The sequence below is a fragment of the Mytilus trossulus genome, chromosome 6, assembly GCF_036588685.1.
Source record: "Mytilus trossulus isolate FHL-02 chromosome 6, PNRI_Mtr1.1.1.hap1, whole genome shotgun sequence".
Classification (NCBI taxonomy): domain Eukaryota; kingdom Metazoa; phylum Mollusca; class Bivalvia; order Mytilida; family Mytilidae; genus Mytilus; species Mytilus trossulus.
The window spans coordinates 40,037,414-40,045,277 of NC_086378.1; the positions used below are offsets into that span (position 1 = coordinate 40,037,414).

Consider the following 7,864-nt stretch of genomic DNA (forward strand, 5'->3'; position numbering starts at 1 on the left):
CAAGAACAAGTTCACTGGCTTGTTGTCTATTTGTAAAGTACAAGTTCAAAGGAATTTATCAATTTTTGTGAAGAAAATCATAAAATACTTTATTTAATTATACCAATTGTCTTTTAAAATATACTATGTATTTGTGTTCCGTTTGTCCTGTCTCGCTATGTATTATCTTAATATGTATGTATATATTGTCCTCTTGTACACAAGTATGTGTCTGAGGTTATGAATAAAATCTTGAATCTTGAATCTTACTTTATGGTATATGGTACATAGACTCTTTTCAAAGCAGAACTAAATACATTGTACAATGAAAGTTCCCACCATGTACTGGGTTCGGAAGCCGCACATAACTCATTACACACAAAGATTAAAATCATTTTTGTCGTCTCCAAGTCATTGTTCCCCTACTAAACTATGTATTCTACTTACTAGTAGACTTGATGCTATCAAAAATCGAATAAAAAGTGTTCAAATAAGGCCTTTGAAAATAGTGGAATAAATTACTTTTGGAGTGTCAAAATTCGTTCAAGGTACTTGATAAATGGCATGCTTATAATTGGTGTTTATGATTTTTCTACCCTATATACAACTTTGCCTCGTAGTCTTATTCAGAAAAAAATCACACACCTCATTAAATGGGCATTTAAAAAAAAGTCAGAATGCGAATATATATATTCAAACTCTTGTAGGTCATTTTTTAGTGGCAAAAAACACAAGAACTATGTCAACTATAAGTACTGTGATACCGTACTGCTTGAATTTTTACTAGATATTATTTTTGTCTCTTTGACATATTCCTCATTTCCATTCTTATTGTTACACACTATTTAAATTGCAAGCATGTGTTCTATTACTGTACAAAAATAAATGCTGAAAAAAAGTGTTCTATAAAAAATAAACAGCTACGCAATGAGCGCATGCTACGCCCGTCACCTTTTTGAAATATTCGGTAACTTCTCAATGTCATATCAGATATTTATAAATATCAGTCAATATATATATGATGTATAAAAACAATAAATCAAAGTTTCATGAGAACTGCTGAAACCATTTTGAGTTATTGTCCGAAAACTGGAAAGTACCATCTTTTTTAATGAATAAACCCCACAACTGAATAACATAAAATCGAAAATTAATAAAAATCGAAAAGGCGCTTACAATAATAGATGATAACAATTCACCAAACTTCCTTGCAAATTTGTGAAATAATTTTTTAAATATTATCAGAAAACTGAAAAAAACACCATTTTTATTGAATAAAACCCCATTACTCAGAAACTTAAAATCTAAAATTTATAAAAGACGATAGAGAGCTCACGTCAATAGATTTAAACAATTTCCCAAAGTTTTATGTAAATTGGTTAAAGAGTGTTTGATGTAATGTCCGACATGTTGACGACGGACGGACAAGAATACACCAAATATACATATCTAGATACATAATTCTATAAACCATGTTCAAGGAAAATGGAATTCATTACAAAGGATTATACCCGTAATAAGTAATACTGGGTTTGTCAAGGACCCGACTTTTGTAATATTTCATTTACTGTTATCTGTTTTTGACCATTTTAATTCCTTGTTATCTGTTATACTAGTAAGCCAAATCAGTTTGCTGTTTTACTGTTATTGGGACCCCTTGCCCCCCTAAATAAAGTGTATGTAAGCAATTATATGCTATCGTACGGCCTTCAACAACGAAATTCGTACCTCATAGTCGGCTATAAAAAGCACCGACCGAAAAATGTGGACGGATTCAACAAGACAACTAATGGCCTAACTCATAACAAAACAATTTATGAAAAACAACAAATATGATAGAGATGAATTCGGACAGACGCATACAGTATGTGCTGGGTTAAATACATTGTTTAATTATTTAATTTCTGAAATGATTCATTTGTAAAAAGAAAAGTTAAGAAAATACTGTACTAAATTTTCATCGAAAGTAAGGAGAAAAATATCGTGAATTGCATTTCGAATTAATTTTCTTGCCAGTTTCTTTTTGAAAATATATAATGTATATACATCTTAAATGCTGCACTGTAAATCTACCGACGCCTGGCGCGTCAGGACGCGTTCAAAATTTGTACACCGATTGTTCAATATTTCAACGTCATCTGTTCATGCTTAGAGACGTGTTCAAAGTTTTAACGTTTGTGTTAAAAATATTAACATGTGTGTTTAGACACAGTGTACACCGGTGTTCAAATTCTGATCTGAAAAAGAGAATAGATGTTTGTCCTGTTTTCTATCCTTCTAATTGGCAAATTTACAAAGAAATTCTTTTAAAAATATGAATGTACATGCAGGATGATGATCTTGTGAATTTTTGACAAATAATTTTGTAATTGTGAAATATTAAACTTCCAAGCTGGAATATATGTATAGTTTATGAACTTATTTTATTATCATTACTAGTTTTACTTATAAGTGACATAATTATGCATATCAATGAGGCCTGTTATGATAATATCGTAATAAAAATATTTCGATGTTTATCTTATTTCATGATCCGTTCAGTTTATTAACATGTTCAGTCGGTGTTCAAATCGCTCGAAATTTTGAACACCTCGCGTTAAAAAAAATATACCAGGGTACCAAATACCGGAAACAGATATCGGCTGGTGATTTAGGCGGTTAAACGAAGAATGAATACATATAAGGAAGAGAACTGGAGAAGGGACTTCTATCTCACATGAACACGAAAGAAGTGAGTAACAAGTTAGGGTTATCTCCATAGATATAGTTCGATGGCTTCCTTGTCATTTTCTCATGTCAGATATATTTGTCAAATATTCATAACTGTTATATCCAAATTTTCAATATTCAACATAAAAGACGAACTAAAGAACAGTATTTAACGTAAATAACTGTAAGCTTTGTTCTGGTGATTTTCAGATAACACCAGATTTTCAGATTATTCATCAGTCTGTTATCGTCTGTCTGTTTAAATACAGAATAGATTGACACGTATATTAGCTGAACACTAAGTGTTAAGAACTCTAACATCAAGTGTTCAAAAATGAAACACAAAGGCATTAAAAAATGAACACCACACATTCAATTGATGAACACTAAGTGTTAAGAACTCTAACATCAAGCGTTCAAAAATGAAACACAAAGGCATTAAAAAATGAACACTACACATTTAACTGATGAACACTAAATGTTAAGAACTCTAACATCAAGCGTTCAAAAATGAAACACAAAGGCATTAAAAACTGAACACCACATATTAAATTGATGGACACTAGTGTAAACATATGGAACACCACTTTTGACTTAGAAAATGCGTTTTTTTTTGTTTGCAGGAATCGTTAGATTGGAATGTTTGAATTAGAAACCGGTAGCCCATTAGCCCACGAAGGTCATTTCTGCATGCTATAAAGTGTTGGAAAAAAGAAAGATGTCATATAAAGGTATGACAATATATGTATATGTATAGCTTATGTAGGTGTGTCATTTCTATATCTGTATACCTTAGGTCAAGAAATCGACTTATGTAATTTATAATGTCAAAACTTGCAATTCGCTGCCACAGAATATCTAGTATATATCGAAATTAAAGCACAACTATTGCATAATTTGATGCTTTATGAGAAACTCTCTTCTATTAATTTTAACTTTTATTTTGCAGGATACATAGGCTCATAGACATTACTTGTGGAGAATTTTGATATTGGAAGTTGATGATAACACATAAAACGCCACCCAGTTGATAGCTTTAAATGAAGATGCACAAAAAAGTTGATCGTACATTGTGTGTGATCGTACAAGAACTGTTGGAATTTGCAAACTTTTAATCTTTCATTGTTACAAATATCTATATCATAAACTATCTACTTATCACATTGACATGCTTTTTTGGTTAGGATACACATGATGTAGCAACTATATCTTGTCATGTAAAAGAAAATAATTATTTGTGATATATTTGTGTCGGTTTAAAAACATTATGTATGAGATTTTATTGACTGTTACTTGTGATATTATAAGGTATTCTTGTGCACTTTTCTTACATATATACTCATTTGATTATATAAAGAATTACTTTTAAAAATATGTTTTATTGTTGTATTTAGCCTGATTCAATATAGTTTTTATAACAGTTTAATTAACCCTTACCATGCGGTACCCGTCTTTTGACGGGCGGACCCTAATAACCGTTATTTGGCTCCAATGGCGTTCCATACTTTTAGAAGTCCACTTTATGATACTTATTTTAAAAGTTATGCATGTTCCGTCAACCTGAGGCTATCCATATTCACGTTTCTCATGTATAAGTAGCATTTTGAGCACAAATACGGACTTGGAAAATTGAAATTGGCTAAAACTCGGTTTTCTGGAGGGGTAGGCTTCACATCTGTATCTTACACAAGAAGTTCAGAGGCATAAAACTGGCAAAGATAGTGCAAACCCACAGCCATATAACTGCTGATCATAATTATTATTGAAATACGCATAGGAAACAACTACTTCCGGTTTTGGGTCCATTCGAAGTCAAAAATCGGCAAAATTCGTGAAATTCGGTATTTTGGGTCCAAATGACCTTCTGTAGACTGATGAATCAAGATCAGATTCACTCCGACCTAACAACTGTTGGGGTCAATTTGTTCACTAGGGTCCACTCTACACGTAGGGTACAGCTGGATACCTTAACCAGCAACCCTGGGTCTTCTGGGTCAAGAGAAGGGGTGAAAAATCGGAAAAATTGACGCTTTTTGCACCTGTTGACCCACTTAAGGGCAAATTCCTGCCAAAGAACACCTATGTCAACTGTTCTGAATGTTAACGTCTGGTGTTCTGAATCTTAACATTTTGGGTTTTGAACATGTTCGGTGTGTTCAAAAAGTGTTACATGGCTGTTGAACGCGTCAACGTATTAAGATTTTGAACATTCGGACACGTTAAATCGTTGAACACTAATGTTAAGGTCTTTAACATCAAGTGTTCAAAAATGAAACACAAAGGCATTAAAAACTGAACACCACACATTTAATTGATGAACACTGGTGTAATCATTTGGAACACCATTACACGTTCAAAAAGTGTTACAAAAAAGCGTTCAAGCAGTGTTCTATTTATTAACACTTAGATTTACAGTGTGCCAAGCGAATGGTATTTCTATCTAATGCATAATAAGTTGGGGGGGGGGGGGCAATAGTGTGATCGTTAACATGTTAACAACACATCGATTTTGGTATAAACAGTTAACAACAAATTTTAAATGCTGATAACAGTTAACAGCAACTTTAATTTACACTTTTCCAAACGAACACAACAGCAAGTATCGTCAATGTATTTAAAAGTTTGAAATAAACTCATCATAGATACCAGGACTGAATTTGGTATATACGCCAAACGAGCGTTTCGTCTACAAAAGACTCCCCAGTGACGCTCGAATCCAAAAAAGTTAAAAAGGCCAAATAAAGCACGAAGTTGAAGAGCATTCAGAACCAAAATTCCTAAAAGTTTTGCCAAATACAGCTAAGGTAATCTATTCCTGAGGTAGAAACACCTTAGTATAAAACCACTGTACAAAGTGCCGAGCTCTATAAGGAATCTTTTTATAATTAAGCTGACAAATTTTCAGAATACGTAAAGTACCATATTTGTTTTTGACACATGGACAGACAATTAAACGGATGGAAAAGCAGACGGAGTGATTGACTCCAAGAAAATGACTATTATGTCATGAATAATCGAAAATGCTTCAAACTGCAAAAGGAAGGCTTCTTCTGGTTATGTATATTGTTGAGTAAATGTTTTATTTCAATCAGTCGTAGTAAACTTGAGTTATCGTCATAACGTAGGAAAGTGTAACAAACAAATAGACTGAATGAATACTATATGGCGCGAACATTATTTTCTATGGCGGGGGCTCTCATAAGTTATGGTTACATCTCAGGGTAGTCATACGACTCATTGCTTACATGATTTTATTAAAAGGAATAACGAAAGTTTACTGATTTTTATTTTAAATAATCAAAACCAGTGTATAAATCAGAAAGTAACATGTAAGGTGTCACAAGTTGAAGCACTTGATAGGAAGGAAAAGAGGGTGTTTAAAAAATAGGAGTGTCAATTTTAAGTTTTTTCCTATCTGTGTATTGCCACCCCACCCTAGTGCACAATTTTCTCGCTGTGTTGGGTTGTTTTCTGCTATTTCGTCGGGCTTCTGTTTCTTTGACATTTTCCTTATTTCCATTCTCAATTTTATCAAGGAGTTACTATACTCAAAGATTTTTAAAGACAGTTACATACATGTATATGCTGTTTATGTCACTCCTTTGTGGAAGCAACGTAAAAAAAGAGATGGACAGAAATTTTAATGTAATTCTTGTAAATAACAGTGAACATTAGTTAAAAGAGAAAATGATGTCAAAACACTGTTAAAAGTAACAGATGAAATGAAGCCCAATTTCAAATAAACAGTTAACAACATTGCAAATTTTAACAGAACAGATTACAGACAGTGTCTCGAAAACAGTAAACAGTTTAAATTTATCTCAAAAACAGTTTTAACATAACCTTGAAAAGTAAAAAAAACAGTGTAACATGAAAAGGTACCCCCTTTAGATATTTAAACTTCATACTTTATTTTCTTTGAACTGAGGAAGGTAAATAAATATTTTAAAATTAGCAAGTTGCCATACAGTTGAAAACAAGTTGCCATACAGTAAATTTGTCAACACGAGCAAGTTGCCGTACCCTATACTTTATTTTTTATGGTCTATATTCTTTAAAATACATCTTTTTGGCAACAAATTTCAGTTAATATGATGTCACAATATAATTTTCTAAAAACGTGTCTGGAAAAATAATGAAAAACAGTTCAATATCTTGAGAATGGGGCTTCAGAGGACGATCGACTTCGAAATTTCCCGGTACTAAGTGGCAAGTTTTGGAGTATTACACAATATCTTGTATTAATTTTGTACTTATCGGCCTAATGATTTAAAGAATTATATATGAGAAAATAATTTCTTAAGCGGCACCCTCATCAAATGAGTGGAAATGCTTTAAATTGAATGTATTCTTAACTTGTTTACTTTTTTTTCTATTTCTCTCCGCTTCGTTAGTACCCAATTTCCGGTGGCGATGATACACAGTGTTTTAGCTAATGGTTAAATCTCGAAAAAAATGCATCTTTTCCCGATATTTCACAGTTTGACGTCGCGCAAAATAACATTTACGGCAGCAATTTTAAATGTGTCAAAAAGAACGAATTCTTCAATTATGTTAAAAGTAAGAAAATTTCTGTCAAAAATCATTATGTAGGAAACTTTTATTAAGGTCATATAATATGTGATAAGACTGATAATAAAATACTATTTCAATGTCATGCAATAAGGTTTAAATGCAAAAGGTTTTTAGAAGAAAGAGTTTAATGTCTGCCTTTTTAGATTAATTCTGCGAATTGTTTTTGTCTGTAAAAACATCAATCAGAGAGATAAAGAAAATCAAAACTAATTGAATAAAATGGAGGATTGAAATGGAGAATGTGTCAAAGAGACAACAATCCGACCAAAGAGCAGAAAACGGTGCGTCTAAACACGACTAAGGACTACTAAGTGCACTAATGAGTTATAATATGGTACTAAGGACTAAAAGGGGTGCTGAACAATGTAAACACATTTCTTATCTATATAGACAGATATTGATATTTAATGCATATATTCAAATTTATAATAATTCTTTATTCCGTAAGCAAATATACAGCTCATAGGATTAAATACATACACAAATTATACAGTTAACATAAACATATACATAAACATATACAGCATTACTATATAGCGGAGTTTGGCATATAATTTACATTGGTAATAAAGGTACAAAACAAAAATCAAGTGTTACGAAT

General features: G+C 32.1%; 1 long non-coding RNA gene across 1 annotated transcript; it reads left to right on the plus strand.

Moving 5' to 3' along the window:
* Nucleotides 1-2,544: 2,544 nt before the first annotated feature.
* Nucleotides 2,545-3,987, plus strand: LOC134723423 (uncharacterized). Its single transcript, XR_010108052.1, has 3 exons — nucleotides 2,545-2,710; nucleotides 3,312-3,419; nucleotides 3,638-3,987. It is a non-coding gene; the product is annotated as an uncharacterized LOC134723423 (long non-coding RNA).
* The last annotated feature ends 3,877 nt before the right edge of the window (nucleotides 3,988-7,864 follow it).